Raw genomic sequence first — 17,664 nt, 5'->3', positions numbered from 1 at the left:
TAGCAACCGTGCGAAATAAAAAATTACATAATGATGGTGCATACATGCAACTGTTTGATACATTATTGGTAGCAGACCATTTTCTGCATGCGTCCTAGGTGAGCAAGCAGCACGTACTATACGATATTACGATGCATGACGCAGGGAAAAAATTACAGATGCTGATGATGTTGATACTTCCTTCACAAAGGAATTCAGCTTCTGTGTTTGTGGACGAACAACAAGGCGATGGCCAGTGGATTGGCGAGACACAGGATGAATATGTTCTTAAGTCAAGCTTGATTCTGTTTGAGAAGTGAGAGGTGGCGATGGACCGAGGCGTGCAGAACTAGAGTATTGTATAAACGTACACAAATAATGGTCGAGCTAAGAAAACAAAAACCAAATTTGATAATAATTACATGAGACCACATGTGCATTTTGTGAACTATTAAGACGTGGTACCCCATCCAAACCGCTCACTGGGTGAACTTTGCTTCTCCCGAAACTCCACTAATAGTGTAGTTCATGTCATTTTTTTCATTATTTTTCATATAGTTCATCACTCAATCTCTTCAGATGTGTGAAGGCACTGAACAACATATCCATCAACAGAACAATACTCCCTCCTTCCCGATTTATAGACTTATCTCAAAATTTTGTTATGTTGATGGATATGCACTAGTAGAAAAAGGGCCTATTGTCCCGGTTGGTAAGGGTCTTTTGTCCCGGTTTTTGAACCGGGACTAAAGGGTCGTTACTAATGCCCTAACCCTTTACTCCCGGTTCTTAGATGAACCGGGACAGATGGGCCTCCACGTGGCCGGTGCGGCGAGCCCAGGCAGGAGGGCCTTTGGTCCCGGTTGGTGGCACTAACCGGGACCAATAGGCATCCACGCATCAGCATTTCAGTGGCTGGGGTTTTTATTTTTTTTAAAGGGGGGTTGGAGGTTTTGGGGGGTTATTTTAGGTGTTTCATATATTGTGTTAGCTAGCTAATTAATAGAGAGAAGTGTCCTCTCTTATCTCCGTGCTTGGTCGACGCTACGTACTATATACGTATGGAGAGGACTAGACACGCTAGCTAGTAAGCAAATGAAGGAAACAGAAGATCGTCATGAACATATGCATATAGAGAGAAGTGATATCGACCACCTCTCCTTCTCCGAGAGATTGGTCGAACAACAAGTTCTCGTATATCTATCCGACACTACCGGCTACATATATACAATAATTATCTCTTACAATATAATCTCCTAATTAAATTGTAAGAACACAGGGTCCACATAGTATTCTCCGCTTTCAGCGATCACGTGGTCAAGGAAGAATGCCGCCAATTCCTCTTGAATTGCTCGCATACGATCTGGTGCTAGGAGTTCATCCCGCATCCGAAAGATCTAATTTGAAGAAGGGGGTCAATACATATATATATGAATAAATGAAACTCGACACACAAATGATGGTAATAAAATAAAATTGTGAATATTATTGCTTACGCACTTCATATTGTTCATCAGAGTAGCCCCGCTCACAGGTCGTGTAGCGGATGGACTCGCAAATGTAGTATCCACAGTAATTATTCCCGAGTTCCTGCCACAACCACTTTACAAGAAATAGAGGTCAATCAAACTGATAAGCAAGCATGCTAAATGGTATTGATGAAACTAGCGCTTGAATCACTAGGAGATGCGCGGAACATGCTACTATAGTACTTACTTTCGGGTGTCTAAATTGCAGCTTCTTCGGCAGTCCCGGAGCTTTTTTGGTGAATTTTCTCCAAACCCTGCCAGACAAAGAAAACAATTACTTGATATCAGGAAATGAACAGAGTTGCTGATATGGTGGATAATGATCGATTTAACTTACTTCTCGAGCATTTGAGTCATGTCTGCATAGTCCTGGGGATCTTTTCGTCTCGAGTCTAAGACGGTTACTACTCCCTGCTCAAGCTTAATCTCTAGGGGAATATAGTGGAAGTTGTGCACGCATGCATAAGTCATCAATTACATTACTATAACCTGGACTAATAAGGGAAACCGAATATGCACAAGACAGTAACACTCACTTGAAGTTGTAAGGAAAGAGTATTATATCTTTGTTTTCATTTATTACCAACGATTGTAGCAAGTTGGCCTCGGTATTTTTGGCATGATATTTAACCTCAGTTGCATCTATGAGATTTGTGTTAATGAACCCAATATCACCGATTTGTCTTTTCTTCAATTCGGCGATCTTCAATCTGCATAATATAGTGAGGATAATTATAAATACATGCAATGAAAGAGCTGACCTATATAGAGAGACTTAATGACAGAACTAGTACTACTTACAGACAGTAGCAAGTGATCGTTGATTTATCGAGGGCCTTTTGATTGAAAAACTGGAAGAACTCCTCAAATGGAACATTCAACAGTTCAATTCCAACGAGGTCATGCTCTGGTTTAACTCTCAGCGTCAAAGTATTCCTCCCCCCAGACTCTCTGCAGGTTTTCATGTACCAATCATGTAATCTTCGCATCATCATTGTTAGAGATCTTTCATCTTTGACGAGAGGCTTCCCGTAATGGTATTTGTGTTCGTCCACCTTCAAGATTTCATAATGTACATCGTCGGGCAGGTAATCTCCAAGATTGCTATAACCGGGCACCATCCTCGGATCTGCAGCGACGATGTCGCTAGACACCTTGAGCGGGGGGGCACGATTGGTTCGCTTGTTCGCCGAGCTGGGCAATTTTTTTCCCAGCTCGTCGTTCTTTTAACCTTTGATCACTGACAGTACTTCCCGACCGCTCCGCTTCGGCAAATGTCTTTGCAATAATGCGCTCATAGTTGCCTCTCGGCGGAGACTTTGGTGGTTTTGTCAGGGCAGCCAGAGTGCGCTTCGCTTTCACCGGATCTACCTTCTCCTCCGGAGGTGGATGTTTCTTTGCTTTCACCCCTTCAAAGAAGTTCGTCACTTCGGCTCGCACGATCTTCGTGGTTTCCTCCTCGGTCCTCTCGTATGGTAACTTCTCTGGAGTCTTCAGAGAAGGACCGAATCTGTATTGCCTACCGCCTCTGGCTGTACTGCTAGACGCCGGCAGAGCAGATGGAGCGGTTGCGCCTGTCTTCTTTCCTTGCTTACGAGGCGGCGGAGAAGGACTACGACGCGCCAGAGCAGCCGAAGCGGCGGCGGGTCTCTTTCGCCCTTGCTGATGAGGCGGAGAAGGAGGAGGCTGGCTGCTCTGGCGCGCCGGCGCAGGCGGAGAAGGAGGCAGAGTGCCGCCACGCGCCGGAGAAGGAGGCTGAGTGCCCTGATCACTCGCCGGAGGAGGAGGCGGAGGAGGAGGCGGAGTGCCGCCACGCGCCGGAGAAGGAGGCTGAGTGCCCTGATCACTCACCGGAGGAGGAGGCGGAGTGCCCTTACTCGCCGGAGGCGTCCAGTTCGGAAGGTTAATGAGCTCCTTCCGCCATAGGCATGGAGTCTTCAGAGCAGAACCCAGCCGAGTCTCCCCTTCACCGGTAGGGTGGTCAAGCTGGAGGTCCTCAAATCCCTCCGTTATTTCATCCACCATCACCCTAGCATATCCTTCTAGAATCGGCCGGCAGTGGTAGGTTGCGCCGGGTTCAGGAGGTAAAACAGAGGCAACAGCCGCCTTGACTTTGAAGTTCTGCCATTGCGCCATAAGGTGGCAATGTTGAGACTCCGTGATAGCATCCACGGGGTAGCTAGCAAGAGCCGTCAAGACATGCTCCGGCTGAAGCAGCTCGGTGGAAGCCACGCTGCTTCTCCGCTGAGATGGCGGGGTAGCTTCGGGGGTAGTTATGGCATGTCGGTTGCCGTCTCGTTCCTCTAGCGCTTGAACCCTTTCGTGCAGCTTCTGAATTTGGGTCTGCTCCACTTTTTTCCTCCTCTCCTGGCTTTTGTAACCGCCTGCGTCCGGAAAACCAGCCTTCCACGGAACGGGGCCTGGCGTGCCTCGTGTCCCTCCAGGGTGCTCAGGATTCCCGAGGGCCATTGTGAGCTCGTCGTTCTCTCTGTCTGGAACGAACGTGCCTTGCTGTGCTGCATTGATATAGTGTTGAAGCCTCTTGATTGGTATTCTCAAAAGCTCGTCCGTCCAAACGCACTTCCCTGATACAGAGTCCAATTTTCCGCCAGCCCCGAAGAACCAAGTCCGGCAACGGTCTGGCCAGTTCATTGTCTGTGGTTCGATCCCTTTATCAAGCAGATCATTCTCAGCCTTGGCCCACTTAGGCCGGGCTTTGAGGTAGCCACCTGACCCCGTGCGATGGTGAAGCTTCTTCTTCGCAGCATTCTTCTTGTTTGTCGCTGACATCTTCTTACTCTTTTCCGATGTCTTGTGGGCCACAAATGCGGGCCAGTGATCTCTGATCTTCTCATACCGGCCGATGAATTCTGGTGTCTCTTCTTTGTCGACAAATGTTTTCAGCTCATTCTTCCACCTCCTAAATAGGTCTGCCATCTTCTTAAGAGCATGAGACTTGATTAATTGCTCTTTAACTGGCTTCTCCGGATCCTCCTCTGGCGGTAGGGTGAAATTTGCCTTCAGCTCAGTCCAAAGATCATCTTTCTGCATATCATTGACATACGACACCTCAGGGTCTTCCTTCTTAGGCTTATACCATTGGTGGATGCTGATCGGGATCTTGTCCCTAACAAGAACCCCGCACTGAGCAGCAAATGCTTCCTTTGTCCGGATGGGTTCAATCGGTTGGCCATCGCGCGCGATTGCTGTGATCTCAAACCTTTCATCCGAGCGCAACTTTCTCTTCGGGCCTCGTCTCTTTACCGAAGTTGTGCTCGATCCGGAGGGCTAGAAAAAAGAAGAAAGACAAGAGTTAATTAATATGTGTACATACCAAAACAATGAATGCATCAATTAGCTAGTCAGCACAGGCTTAACTAATATATTTACCTGGCCGGACTCTGTTCGGTCATCGGAGCCGTCAGCACGGGCTCCTTCTTGCACCAGCATTGGGTCACCGGAGCCATCATAATCATGTCTTTCCTCCTCCACTCTTCGATCACCATAGCCTGCTTCTTCACCCTGTTCTTCCAGACCATCATTGTCGTTAAGATACGACAGGACATCACCTCCGGCTAAGATTATGTCCCCCAACACCTCTTCTGCTTCCTCGTCTCGTCCGTGCTCCATTGTTTCTGCAAATATTACAACATGGCAATTATTACACAAACATGACAGCAGGTGGATATATTAGTGCAAACGTAGACCTAGCTTATTCCGGGTTTGGGGTGGCCTCGGCAACGCTTCAAGGGTAGGGGCACGGCGGGAGGGGGTAGGAGACCGACATCTTTTTTTCTAGGGTTTGGGTGTCCTCGAGAGTTTTGGTCGAGCGAGAGGGCCGGGGGTGCTCCCGTGGTATAAGTTATCACGGTCGAAGTTATCCGGGAGGGGGTTATATCGACAACGACGACATACATACATGGGAAAATATTGTTGTCGGGGGGGGGGGGGGGGGGTAGGTCGAACCCCCCCCCCCTCGTGTTGAAGTTATCGGGACACGGGGTATATCGACAACGACATATCCGATAAAAAACAAGAAGACGAAGAAGAAATAAAAAGACGAGAAGAAGATATTAATAGAGGAGAAGATTGAAGAAAAAGAAGAAGAAGAAAAAAGAGGAGAAGAAGAAAGGAATAGAGGAGAAGAAGAGAAAATAGAATATTATATTTTCTCTTCTTCTCCTCTATTCCTTTCTTCTTCTCCTCTTCTTTTTTTTCTTTTTTCTTCTTCTTATTTATTTCTCCTCTTCTTCCTCTCCTCTTCTTCTCCTTTCTTCCTCTTCTTATTTTCCTTTTTCCTCTCATTCTTTTTCTTCTTCTTCCTTTCCTAGCTAGATATATAAAACTTTTCTAAAAATGTAACTTTTGCATATATACATGGAAAAAATGTTATCGGGGAGGGGGTATATCGACCCCCCCCCCTCGACCCTCTTTTCCTTCTTCTTCCTTCTTCCTTCTTCCTCTTTTCTTCTCCAACACAAAACACATCTCATCTCATCTCATTTCATCCAAAAATAATTCTTTGCATATGAACGTACATACATTTACTTTTTTTCTTAAATGTTACATATGAACATTTTCTTAAATGAGCATATACAACATATACAGAGCATTATACTGTGAACATACATACATACATACATCATAACAAAAAATGAAAAATAGGCTGGTGGTCGGTGACGGCGACGATGGTTGGCGGTGGTGCGCGCTTATGGATGGCGTGCGGGGACGGCAATGAGAAGGAAAGGGGAGGAGGCAGGGACTCACAGCGCGGGGAGGGGTCGAGGTCGCCGGCCGGAATCGGTGCGGCGGCGGACGAACGGCCTCGGGGATGAACGGGTCGCGGGAGCCGGCGTGGTGCTTCCCCGCAGCGACGGCGACGACGGGCGCAGGCGACGACGACGGCGTCGGCGGGGGCGGCGGGCGGCGTCGGGGCAGCCTGGCGGCGACGGGGCAGGGGCGACGACGGGGGCGCGCGGACGGCGTCGGGGCGGCGCGCGGACAGCGTCTGGGCGGCGGGCGGCGTCGAGGCAGCGGACGGCGTCGATCTGGGCAGCCTGGCGGCATCGATGAGCTCGGCGTCGTCGGGGCAACTGGCGATGAGTTCGTCAAATTTTCCTAAGTGCTACTTATATACCCAGGCCTTTGGTCCCGGTTCATAGCACCAACCGGGACCAAAGACACCCTTTAGTCCCGGTTGGTGCCACCAACCGGGACCAAAGGCACCTCCTTTAGTCCCGGTTGGTGCCACCAACCGGGACGGAAAGCCTTGCACAGCGGCATGGTGGTGGGAGTTTAGTCCCACCTCGCTAGCTGAGAGAGAGCCGCACCTGTTTATAAGGTGCGGTGCGCCTGAGCTGTCGAGCTCCTCTCTAAAGCAGGCTTACGGGCCTAACCTCTCTGTACATGCTTGTGGGCCTACTGGGCCTTCTGCGGGCCTGAATCCTGGCCCATGGATGGGTTTCTAGTCGTATTCAGGCCGTGGTGGCCCAGTTGGTGGCATAATTTTTATTTTTTGCCTGTTTTTTGTTTTCTTTTTTGCTTTATTTATTTTGTTTTGTTTCTACTTTCAACAAAAAACTTATTTATTTTATTTTATTTTGTTTCTAATTACTTATTTATTTTACTTTATGATAATTCTTTTTGCTATTAAAGTTTCTAACAAAAAAGTTCTTTATGAAAATTCTTTTTGCTTTCAATGATTTTGAACAGAAAATACTTCGATAATTTTAGTAGCATCAATTTTATATAATTTTAGTTTCAATAATACTAGAGGTTTCTTATAATATTTTGAACAGAAAATACTTTGATAATTTTAGTTTCATAAATTTTATTTATGTTATTAAAGTTTATTTTATTTTGTTTCTACTTATATATTTTATTAAAGTTTATATTATTTTGTTTTTAATTACTTATTTATTTTATTTGTTATTTTTCATGCACCATTTTTCATGCATTTACTGATTATTTTGAGGTATAAGACCCTAAAATTGAAAAGCATTTCAAATGAACTCTGGAAAGGTTGAAAGTTGGCATGGTATCATCATTTCATCCACATAGCATGTGCAAGAAAGTTGAGTGGGTTACGGCAAAAACTGGATGCACTTCGTGTACAAAACGGACAATGGTATCATACTCGTCTGTTACAAAGTTGGCATGGTATCATCATAATAGTTGCGGAGAAAGTCTTCACTTTTTCTTCGCGTGTGTCGTTTGCTTATTGCGCCGTAACCATGGATAATCTTCATCGTTTATCAGGATGCTTGGGTCAGCCTTGACTTTGAAGGGAGGAATTTCATGAAACTTTTCATAATCTTCAGACATGTCTATCTTGCCCTCCACTCCCACAATGTCCCTTTTTCCTGAAAGAACTATGTGGCGCTTTGGCTCATCGTATGATGTATTAGCTTCCTTATCTTTTCTTTTTCTCGGTCTGGTAGACATGTCCTTCACATAGATAACCTGTGCCACATCATTGGCTAGGACGAACGGTTCGTCAGTGTACCCAAGATTGTTCACATCCACTGTTGTCATTCCGTACTGTGGGTCTACCTGTACCCCGCCTCCTGACAGATTGACCCATTTGCACTTAAACAAAGGGACCTTAAAATCATGTCCGTAGTCAAGTTCCCATATGTCCATTATGTAACCATAATATGTGTCCTTTCCCCTCTCGGTTGCTGCATCAAAGCGGACACCGCTGTTTTGGTTGGTGCTCTTTTGATCTTGGGCGATCGTGTAAAATGTGTTCCCATTTATCTCGTATCCTTTGTAAGTCAATATAGTCGAAGATGGTCCCCTGGACAACGAGTACAACTCATCACAAACAGTGGTGTCACCTCTGAGACGTGTTTCCAACCAACTGCTGAAAGTCCTGATGTGTTCACATGTAATCCAGTCGTCACACTACTCCAGGTGTTTGCAGCGCAGACTGTTCTTGTGTTCATCGACATACGGGGTCACCGAGGTAGAGTTTTGTAGAACTGTGTAGTGTGCTTGAGACCAAGAATGCCCGTCCCTGCATATTATTGAGTCCGCTCCTAGCGTGCCTTTTCCAGTCAGTCTCCCCTCATACCGCGATTTAGGGAGACCTATCTTCTTAAGGCCAGGAATGAAGTCAACACAAAACCCAATGACATCCTCTGTTTGATGGCCCATGGAGATGCTTCCTTCTGGCCTAGCGCGGTTACGGACATATTTCTTTAGGACTCCCATGAACCTCTCAAAGGGGAACATATTGTGTAGAAATACGGGCCCCAGAATGACAATCTCGTCGACTAGATGAACTAGGACGTGCGTCATGATATTGAAGAAGGATGGTGGGAACACCAGCTCGAAACTGACAAGACATTGCGCCACATCACTCCTTAGCCTTGGTATGATTTCTGGATCGATCACCTTCTAAGAGATTGCATTGAGGAATGCACATAGCTTCACAATGGCTAATCGGACGTTTTCCGGTAGAAGCCCCCTCAATGCAACTGGAAGCAAGTGCGTCATAATCACGTGGCAGTCATGAGACTTTAGGTTCTGGAACTTTTTCTCTGGCATATTTATTATTCCCTTTATATTTGACGAGAAGCCAGCCGGGACCTTCATACTGAGCAGGCATTCAAAGAAGATTTCTTTCTCTTCTTTCGTAAGAGCGTAGCTGGCAGGACCTTCATACTGCTTCGGAGGCATGCCGTCTTTTTCGTGCAAACGTTGCAGGTCCTCCCGTGCCTCAGGTGTATCTTTTGTCTTCCCATACACGCCCAAGAAGCCTAGCAGGTTCACGCAAAGGTTCTTTGTCACATGCATCACGTCGATTGAAGAGCGGACCTCTAGGTCTTTCCAGTAGGGTAGGTCCCAAAATATAGATTTCTTCTTCCACATGGGTGCGTGTCCCTCAGCGTCATTCGGAACAGCTAGTCCGCCGGGACCCTTTCCAAAGATTACGTGTAAATCATTGACCATAGCAAGTACGTGATCACCGGTACGCATGGCGGGCTTCTTCCGGTGATCTGCCTCGCCTTTGAAATGCTTGCCTTTCTTTCAACATTGATGGTTGGTCGGAAGAAATCGATGATGGCCCAGGTACACATTCTTTGTAGGAGATTTGCCCTAGAGGCAATAATAAATGTTATTGATTATCTCCCTGTTCATAATTATGTTTATGTTCCATGCTATAACTGTTGTGGTTCCCGAGCCCGTATATCCATAAAGGCTCTGGGGAGAAACCATATGCACGTGTGGAATAATAAACGGTAAAATGTATTCCTAGTCGTGCCTCTAAGACTAGCTCAAGTGTTGCATGATGATTATGTTTTCCCAATCATGGGCATGTCTATGCCAAGCAATTTTGAGGGCACAATGTCAGGAAGGACATTTGTGTTGAATCGACCCGAATTGATGTTATGCTATGAGATACATTCATCACAAGTTAATGGTTTATAACACAGAGATAGTTAATGTTTTCATGATTCCTTAGACCATGAGAGTATCGAGTTTCTTCATGCTTGCTTCATGAACTTTGGGGTTTGTTAAACGTCATCCGTAACTGGATGGCTATTACGGCGGCTTACGGGTTCATGGGAAAGTATGTTAAGTGACTTGATAGCTCGAGATTGGGATTTGCTCCTCCTACGATGGAGAGATATACTCGGGCCCTCTCGGTGTTACGGTGTCCATCATCGTCTGGCCAGACACTTTGTGATTTGATCACGGGGATGCCGGAACACGAAACGAGAAAAGAGAACAAAACCGGTAACGAGGTAACTAGCATAGTGGACAAGTTGTTGATCCACGGGAATGCCAACATGTCTCACCTCGGGTATTTGTAACATATCGCGAAGCAACAGGAATAGCACACGGCAACTGGAGGTTCACTCGAATATTTATTCGTGTGGGTATAGGGGTCAATATGGGTGTCCACGGCTCCGATGTTGATCATTGATCGGAAGGGGTTCCGGGTCATGTCTATACTTCACCGAACCTATAGGGTCACACGCTTAAGGGTCATCTATCTGCTGAATACTAGACAGGGAGTCTGAGAGAAAATCACCGAAAAAGTTTCGGACACCGAAAAGTTTCGGACAGCGGAATCGTACAGCAGAGAGAGGTCATCGGATAAGTTTCGATGATACCGAAAAGTTGTTTCGGGATACACCATTAAGTCAAATTGGTTTCGGCACATGCCTGATAATTCTTGGAGGATGCCAGAATCATTCTAGAAGCTTTTTGGAATTTTCTGAGATAAAAACCGGAAATGTTCCGGAGCTGCCGGAGCCACTTCAGATGCGTTTCGCAGATGAAAATCACTAAAACCGGAATTGTTTCGGAACGCGTTGAAAATCATTTTAGTGGGTACTGGAAATGTTCTTAGCCCACATAAATATTTTCAGTTCGATCAGACGCTGAAAAATGTCGTCGTGAATAGTGAAAATCAGCTTTATGGTTACTTTATGGAAAGCCACCTTTTGGGGCTTTGCTCCAAAAGATCTTGGGGATGACATGGATGGATAGGAGCCATTTTTGGGCCCCTCATGGGGGTGTGGCCGGCCACATGGGGTATCCCCCCTTGGGGACCCTCTTGTTCCTTGGTTTCACTCCTAGGTCCTTGTGGAAGGACTTCATTCATGTGCATTTTGGGTTTTTTGTGAAACTACCCTACCCCCTTGGGATTTCCTATAAATAGAGGTGGAGGGGAAGCCCTCCACACTCATCCCTTGCTATCATACACATGCCATGCATTATCTGGCTTCTTCTCTCCCTCCCACGAAAAGAGTTTCGTAGAGCCGTAAGGCTGTCTGGGTTCCGGCAGGAACTAGTTCTGGACGGGGAAGCCCTGCCGGATAGATGACACCGTATGTGTGCAACTCTGTAGAGAGATCGTAGTTTCGGTCTTAGTTCGTGAGTGCCTCCCGAAGGGCTGTCCGTGTGACCGTCCGAGTTTCGAAGGTCCTCCCGAAGGGCTGTTCGAGTGACCGTTCGAGTTTCGAAGGTCCTCCCGAAGGGCTGTCCGCGACACCGTCCGGGGGGCTGTTCGACCGCCTCCCGGAGGGCTGTCTGAGGAGCAGATGAGGGTATACATCCTCGCGGTTGGGAGGTTGTAAATCCTAGCTGCGGGGATCTGCACCGCCGATCGTCATCGACTCTACTTCCCGCTGCGCTACGAGTCGGTAACGAAAAAGATCAAACCATGTATGCAATCTCCATAGTGGTCCTGGGCTGGTGCGTAGGTCGGAAAATTTTTGTTTTCTGTCGCGTTCCCCTTCAGTGGCATCAAGAGCCGTGCTATGCGTAGATGCAGGTTTCGATCTAGAATATATGGAGATGTATGGGTATTGCATAATATAATTAGGTAGTAGATGAGATCTATTGCTGAAAATTATTTATGCGGGTGACAGATGAAATATGTTACCCGAGGTTCTTGTTGCTTCCCTAGAATTTGCGTTTGCTCAATCTCGAGACAGCATGGTGGAATTTGACAAAGTTCTGGCAATCCGTGATCCTGATTGATCATGGAAGTGCTATCAGTTCTTTGGGTTCTGCCGTAGTCAAAAGAAAGATGAAATTCGCAGATGAAAGGGCATTGCAGATATGATCTGCACGGGGGTCATGCGTATGACGAAGTTTAGTATGGGGCTCGAGATTTAATTATCCCGTGTTTCATACACCCCGAGATGTTAATCTAGCAACTTGAATAATCATACTTGATGATAAAACGTCGGTCGCTGCGGTTTAAGTCAAAACCTTAGAAGCCACGTAAAATAAATTTTGCATAAACCTATTAGAGGCGTCTAACTTGGTTTTGCAGGATGTGCATATGATGTGGTATAGCAGTGCTCATACTAATTCGATTATGTATGAGATGACTATATGATGTAATTTGATTAACATGACCTGCGTGTCATGATTCGGCATGATGGTTGGAGCCATATGATTGCACTTTAATGACCTGCGTGTCAACCTTGTTGTAATGCATTATTTTGTTAGCTATAGAGATAGCAATATTATCTGGTGCATCGACAAGGTGGTGGAAATCTTCGCGAAGGTGAACACCGACGCGAATGCCGAAGACGAAGAAATGAAAGACTTCTCCGTCAGAAAGGGCTATACCATATCATGCTATTATGAATTGCCTGAGATGTTTATCCCTTATGATGCACCCTTCTTGATTGCGCGGTAGTCGCTTTTATTAGGGTGATCTCTCACTTAAAATACCAAGTAGTTAGTGTTCTCCCAAGTGTAGCACCGTCACGGCACCTATCTTTTCGGGGTGCGCCGTGTCACACGGGTACGAACGATTAGAGAAGTGTGAGGCGGGTGAGTTGAGACCTCGCAGCAATATCACTTGGTTGTCTTGACGTTCAGGCATGACCGTCATGAGCTCGGAACACACGCATCGAAAGATGAACAAGAGTCACATAGAGATGTGATTGGCAAATTGGCCTACCGGTTGAGATTTTTCGTCATCAGTGGTGTTACACCAATGGCGAACAATTGAAATGTGGGTCTTGTATCACTCACAATCAACTTTGAGAGATATTGATTTGAGTGGGAGCGCACTGTTGAATTAACATGTTTAATTCTTAGTGCAATTAATTATGAACATTGTCTAAGTGTTATATGCAAAATAGTTGTAGAATAATGGCTCGCGTTTCCACCTTCCCTGTTAAAATTGAATAGCTGTTAAATATCTGGTTAAAACTTTACGATTGGTACCGTAATATGAGGATTGTCCTCAAAAGTGCCGATAAGGACTTTGTCCTATCGCATGCTTTCCGTATCCTCCCGCTAATGCTATGGATCATGTGACTCTCGTCCTTTGATCCAAAAGCTAGAATTCTGTTACGGTCAAGTGGAATATGTTTGCTTCCATGAAACCCAAACTTCGAAAGTTGGGATAGTTATATGATATTCATGGAACTGAAAATTATTTTCAGATACAAACAAAGCAATGTTTGTTTGCAAGTATTAGTAAAAGTGTTTACTATGCATTTGACTGTTGGGAAAGGGATCCAGAAGAACGCCTGTCATATAATGAAAGGTGAATAAAACAACAACTTAAAGAGAAAGGAAGTGTCCAAAGGGTGTTAGTATGACTTACACGCCTAGGAAGTCCGGGGCTAATGCCACTCTTAAGTTGGGTGCTTCTTCTGAGAGTAGGAGAAATACTAAAAGTTAAACTGCTAGAAGTATAAAGGCAAAAGGAAAGAAGACTGGAATATCCAGCTCATGTATGAATGTCATACAAGTTTTTGATGTATAGAAGGCTGGTCAAAGATATAGTTCTTGCGAATTATGATTAAACATGTTAATCACTAATTCTTGGGTATTGTGAGTTCATCACAAAAATGCCCGCTCGATTGCATTCTGTTGCAACTCGATGTAAGAACTACTATGGCCTGAAAGACTAGCTAGAAATGAGGTTAAGGTATACACAGGGAACATAGTAAATGTTACTATACCTTCCATCAGTGTATTGTCGTCTGTATTTATTTTCATAATTCATTTAGAGTTTTACAAACTCTATCCCATTGCATAAGGCATCTTGCAAGAAGGTTGTTCATAAGAGAACTTTTTATGTTCGATGTTATGAATAACACAAGGGCCATACTTTCATTATGGATGAGATGTATGTTATGAATATTGATAATAATACAATACCTCTGGGTTTACTTTCATAATTCATTTTAGAGTTTCATACACTCTAGCCCATTGCACAATGTTTGTTGCAAAAGAGTTGTTCATAAAAACAACAATTGTTGTTAAGTATTATGAATAACATAAGGGCCATACTTCCATCATCGATGGGACGTATGTTATGAATATTGAGGGTAATATGATACATCCATAACACTGACGCTAAATGTCGCAAGACTAAAAGAATACCACACAAGTGTGGCACTACATTTGGTCACATTGGAGAAACCCGCATGGAAAATTCCATTATGATGGATTTTGAAGTCTTTTTGATTTTGAATCATCTGACACTTGCAACTTTCGTCCGACAAGTGAAGTGACTAAAATACCGTTCACAGGCCATAAGGAACGAACAACAAACTTATTAGTGATCATACATTTGATGTGTGTAGTCCGATAAGTGTTGTTAGTGGTGGATTTATTTATCTTCAGAAATGACTCAAGTAGATATATGGATATTTACTTGATGAGACGTAAGTCTGGATCTTTTGAAATCATTCGAAAGGTTCTCAAAAATGAAGTAGAAGTTATTGTAACAAGAAAATTATGTTTCTACAATTTGATTGCACAAAGGAATATTTGAGTTACATGTTTAGCGAATGTCTGATGAGTTGTGAAAGGGGTTTCATAAACTTGCACCTCCCGGAACACCACTGCAAGTGGAAAGTCCGTGGAGATGTAATCAAACCATTTATGACATGGTAAGGTCAAAGATGACATAAATAAATTTTCCATTATCCCTTTTAAAGTGATGCTTTAGAGACTGTGGCTTTTACACTGAAAAGAGCTACATCGGGTCTGTTGAAATGAAGCCATGGTATGGTACGCCCAACCATGTTATATCTTTTCTTAACATTTGGAATATGGGGCTTGTGTAAAAGGTTACAAACCTATTCCAAATCAGACAAGTGCTACTTTGTAGGTTATACCAAAATGTTGGGTATTCCTCCCTCACTATACCGAGGCAAATAGTTTTGCCGCAAAACGGTGTGCTTTTAAAGAGAATGGTTCTTTCTAAAAGCTGAGTGGGAGAATAGTGCAACTCGACGAGATAAACAGTATCTTCATCAGATCAAAGGAAAGAGACCTTGGAAGAAATTCCAGAGTTTCCTACTGCGACTGATACAGAAGTCTCTACAATAAAATGTATGAACTTTGGTCGAACTTGCAGCTGAACCACGTAGGCAAGGCTCGTGCAAACCTCTCAGGTGCGCAAACGAGATATTGTTGTTAGACAACATTATACCTACGATACACAAGGAAGCGTTGATGGGCCCTGACTCCGGAATTGGCTAAATGCCAATACAACCCGAGTTAGTTTCTATATAAGTGATTCAAGATTAAAACCTTGATACACCTTTCGGAAGACTTAGAGTCTAACGAATATTTATGGAACTTAAAACTGATATGGATAAAATGTTTTATCCATAAAGCTCGACTTGTTGAAATAATACGATGAGGTTGTTTTCATCGTAGCGATGCTTAAAGTCGGTTCGGGTTGAACTAGCAATTAATACATATTTCAATCATGAGATATGAAACATGGATGATAAAAGGATTTCCATCTAATGGAAATGAAAGCTAGGACTTGTATATGATACAGTCCAAAGTAATTTGTCAATCCAGAGGATGCTAGTAGGTATGCAAACTTCAGAGTTCCAGCAATGGATAGAAGAGAGCAAAATGGAGTTGGAATCTTCGTGTTTTGATGAAATGGTCAAAGGGGTTTTGACTTCATCAATGGGTAACGAAGATGCTTGTAATTCAAGAAAGTAAGTGGGAGCGTAATAATATTTCTAAAAACCTTATGTGCTTGGCACATTGGTAATTGGAAATAAATTTCTTGACACAAATTAGGACTTCATTTGAAAATAGTTTTTCGATGAAGTGCTTAGGCTAAATAGCCTCAATATTAGGCATGATGATCTATGGAGATAGATTTACCTAATGGGGCTAAGCAATGAACACATATTGACAAGATGCTAAAACCTTTTAGCATTTAAAACGCCAAGGAGTGATTCTTGCCAAAGTCACATGGAAAGAGTTTTTGCAAGACTCGGTGTCCCAAAACACTGATGAGTAAAATACATGATGCAGATTCCACACACTTTTGTGTTTGGATTAATCATGTATTCCATGGTATGTAAAACAACCAGATATGTCCGATACTCCCAAGGTGTTGCGAGTATGGATACCAAAGTGATCAAATTACTGATCATGGGACAACAGTGAAAGATGTCACAGAGTACTAGAGTAAGTACTGATGACATGGTTTTCTCGCAAGCAGAGATCATGAAGAGTTCGTTGTAAAATGTTACATCGATAGAGTCTTCATCTTTTCTCCATGCGATTTTCGATTTAAATTAAGGGTTTTGTGTAACACACAATGTGGTGGCACAGTTAGTTGGAATTTATTCAAACTAGTTACTGTGGCGAATTCTATAACAAGGGCTAAGTATGTTGACGCTTTAGAAGCGACAAAGAAGAAGTTGAATCATATAGTTCATTCATGAACTTAGTATAGTTCCAAGATGGCTTTTGACAATGGGACACTACTGCAGGTAGTTTCTCCATAACTCAGTCTGAGGAATCCAGGTTCGACCTGTGATTCACATACATACAAAGCCAAGTCCACACAAAATATGAATTTTGTGAAAACGTGAAAATGCGAGGACATGCAAAGATACAAACGGAACTGAAGTCGTCAGATCCGTTGGACATCAGGCTATACCACAAGCGAAGCATATTTACACCGGTGTGCCACAGGTGTGAAGTGCATTAGCATAAGCTAGATTATTGTCTCTAGTGCAAGTGGGAGTCTGTAGGAGATATGCCCTAGAGGCAATAATAAATGTTATTGATTATCTCCCTGTTCATAATTATGTTTATGTTACATGCTATAACTGCTGTGGTTCCCGAGCCCGTATATCCATAAAGGCTCTGGGGAGAACCCATATGCACGTGTGGAATAATAAACGGTAAAATGTATTCCTAGTCGTGCCTCTAAGACTAGCTCAAGTGTTGCATGATGATTATGTTTTCCCAATCATGGGCATGTCTATGCCAAGCAATTTTGAGGGCACAATGTCAGGAAGGACATTTGTGTTGAATCGACCCGAATTGATGTTATGCTATGAGATACATTCATCACAAGTTAATGGTTTATAACACAGAGATAGTTAATGTTTGCATAATTCCTTAGACCATGAGAGTATCGAGTTTCTTCATGCTTGCTTCATGAACTTTGGGGTTTGTTAAACGTCATCCGTAACTGGATGGCTATTACGGCGGCTTACGGGTTCATGGGAAAGTATGTTAAGTGACTTGATAGCTCGAGATTGGGATTTGCTCCTCCGACGATGGAGAGATATACTCGGGCCCTCTCGGTGTTACGGTGTCCATCATCGTCTGGCCAGACACTTTGTGATTTGATCACGGGGATGCCGGAACACGAAACGAGAAAAGAGAA

The sequence above is a fragment of the Aegilops tauschii genome, chromosome 6 (assembly GCF_002575655.3).
Source record: "Aegilops tauschii subsp. strangulata cultivar AL8/78 chromosome 6, Aet v6.0, whole genome shotgun sequence".
NCBI lineage: Eukaryota > Viridiplantae > Streptophyta > Magnoliopsida > Poales > Poaceae > Aegilops > Aegilops tauschii.
Note: the sequence above shows the minus strand (reverse complement) of the source record.